This window comes from Hibiscus syriacus, unplaced genomic scaffold, assembly GCF_006381635.1.
Source record: "Hibiscus syriacus cultivar Baekdansim isolate YM2019G1 unplaced genomic scaffold, ASM638163v2 tig00014862_pilon, whole genome shotgun sequence".
Lineage (NCBI taxonomy): Eukaryota > Viridiplantae > Streptophyta > Magnoliopsida > Malvales > Malvaceae > Hibiscus > Hibiscus syriacus.
In genome coordinates, this window is record NW_024062338.1 from 205,995 (window position 1) to 209,378 (window position 3,384).

Genomic DNA, 3,384 nt, shown 5'->3' on the forward strand with positions numbered 1-3,384 from the left:
GGTTTTCCTGAACGTAATTCATTTTCCTAGTAACAAAATTTCCTTTTTGTTTTCTGGAAAATGACTTACGGATCCATTTTCCGTAAGTCATTTTCCGAACTTTTCACTTCAAAGAATAAATACTCAAAATAATTTTATTTTATGAATTTAATATTAATAAAATATTTTAATATCATTTTCATCAAAATATTATTTATTAATTTATTAATATTTATAATAATATAATATTATATTTTTAATATTATATAAATTAATCAATTATATTATAATAATATAAGATATTATATTTTTATTTTAATAATGTATAATAAAAAATTTATATATTTAATAATGAATAATATTATTTATATATTTAAATAATATTTTAATAAAGATATTTAAAATATACTAATTAATATTTTTAAAATATAATATAACACTATTACTTTAATAAATAATTTATAATATTTTTATTTCACTAAAATATACAAAAATTAATATTTTTATTAATAAAATTATAAAAAATACTATTTAATAATAAATAAATTATTTTTAATAATAAAAAAGTTTTATGATAAATAATATTATTTATTATATTTAATATTTGTAATAAATAATTTTTAAAAAACTTTTCAACTAGTGGAAAAAAGGTTTAAATAACATCTTCCAAATATCATAAAACGTTTTTCAGATGTTTTTCAGAAAAATGTAATTTATTTTACGGAAAACGTTTTCCAGAAATGTAATTCATTTTCCAGAATTCAAATTCAAATAATTCATTTTCCGGAAAACCAATTACAACCAAACAAACATACACTTAATTAAACTTTCATTTCAAATTATCAGCAAGGGGATGATGGAAATGCTATCCGTTGGTGGCAACATTTTTGCGTCAACCATGTTGCTTCTCAATGTGTGTCTAACTCCATCGCTCCAGCATCTGGAAATCGACCTTGTTTTCCCCTCCAACATCAGCCCTCCGGTTCAAGAACTAATGAAATCACTTCGTTCGATGGTTCAAGCAACACAGACAATACATCTGAAAGGCTTGCAACAATCTTTTGAAGAACCAATGAAATCACTTCGTTCGATGGTTCAAGAAAAATGAATTCTTGAACTGGTTTTTCACGAGTCATCAACGTTAGGAGGTATGTTACTTTATTTTTTTCTCGACTCATGATACAAATGAGCATGAATTTTTCATTCGTATCTCAACATAGTTAATATTAAATCCACTAGCGTGTAAAGACTTTTGTAAGAGCTGAATTTTTTCATTTAAAGTAATTCCATTTCAATTTTAACTTTTCTAAATTTCATACGTTCATAGAATGTTATGAATCGTCCACAATTCAACATCTGACACCGAATAAGATTTCAAATGTTTAGAGAAACTAAAAGTCCCCCTAACCATCGTTTGGAACACCAGTCAACAGCATCTGTTCACGCACATACTGCATCTTCAAATAGTCTCTCACATCCCGTAAACCATAGTTCAAGCCGGCAATAGTGGCTTGAATATTTACAAATTTATTAGGACTGTAAATGAGTCAAGTTGATTTTAAATATTATTGAGTTCAATTCGACTCAAGAAGTTTAAAATTGAGTTTGACTCTATTCAAAAATTCGCAAACTTAAAATCTTTAAACTCGACTTGAACTTGAAACATTCTCAGACTTTGATCGATTGAAACTTCAATTTAAACTCGAACATAAACCTTAAGTACATGAAAGTCTTATATTTTAGTTTTTAAAAACAACATATAAATATTAATATCATTAATAATTTTATTTTGAAAAAAAATAAAATTTTAATATATTATTTTTTCGAGTTGATCACGAATTGTTCAAATTAAATATTAAATAATTCACTTTGATTCGTTAAAAATTCAAATAGAGTTCATTTTATTCGAATATTGACCGAATAGATCTCAATCCTAATATAAACGCAAGGTTGAATCATGGGCGTTGAAAACGCAAGGTTGAATTCTAATGTACACAAAATTTTGTTAAGAAATTTACCTATCAAAATTAGTGACGTTGATTGGTTTAGGTTAATAGGTGAAATCTTAAATTTGGGATAGGAAAAAAAGAAAGGTAAGAGAGAGCAAAGTAGATGATGGACACTTGTGGAATAAGGGAGAGGCGGTGGAGTGTGGGGGCAGCGTGCGGGTAGTTTTGTTGTGCGGTGATTAAAAAAAATTAAAATATGGTGTAACTGGTTAAATAAGTGATCGATTAAAATTTAGACTGATTATGTTATATCATTTAACCGAAAATATTATCAAATAAAATAACAAATTAGTTAGCGCTTATATAATAAAATAGGTTAATTACTAGAAACATTATCAAACACAATAACATATTAGGTAATATTTATATAATGTAATAGGTAGCGCTTATATAATAAAATAGGTTAATTACTAGAAATATTATTAAGTACAATAACATATTAGGTATCACTTATATAATGTAATAGGTAGCGCTTATATTGACCTATTTTATCATAAAACTGGTATATTTATATCAGTAACATTGCAAATTTACCTATTACATTATAATTATGGTTTCGATGTTTTTGGGATCGATACAATTTTAAATGTATCGACACTTTATGCGTGCACCTCGTTGGACATTCATTCTGGAAAAAAGTATCGACACAAACTTAAAACGTGTCGATACATTATGTAGACCTATTTTCTCATAAAACCGGTATATTTCTACCAGGTACATTGTAAATTTACCTATTACATTGTAATTATCGGTTTGGATTTTTTGGGATCGATACTTTTAATAAATGTATCGACACTTTATGTGTGCACCTCGTTGGACATTCATTCTGGAAAAAGTATCGACACAAACTTAAAATGTGTCAATACATTATGTAGACCTATTTTCTCATAAAACCAATATATTTCTACCGAGTACATTGTAAATTTATCTATTACATTGTAATTATCGGTTTCGATGTTTTTGGGATCTATACTTTTAATAAATGTATCGACACTTTATGTGTGCACCGCGTTTGGCATTCATTCTGGACAAAATATATTAATACTTTTTAAATTTGTGTCGATACATTATGTAGACATATTCTCTCATAAAACCATTATATTTATACTGGTTACATTATAAATTTACCTATTACATTATAATTATCGGTTTTGATGTAATATATGTGTTGATACTTTTAGAAAATGTATCGACACATATGTTTAACTATTCTCTCATTATAATATAATTAATGATATATTATTCTTATTATGATAAATAATAAATATAATTTATAATAAATTTATTTTAATAAAATATAATAATCATAATTTTTTATTTATAAAATTATAGATATAATATTTTAATAATAATATTGACATAAATAATATTAAATAAATTATTCTTATATTTTAAA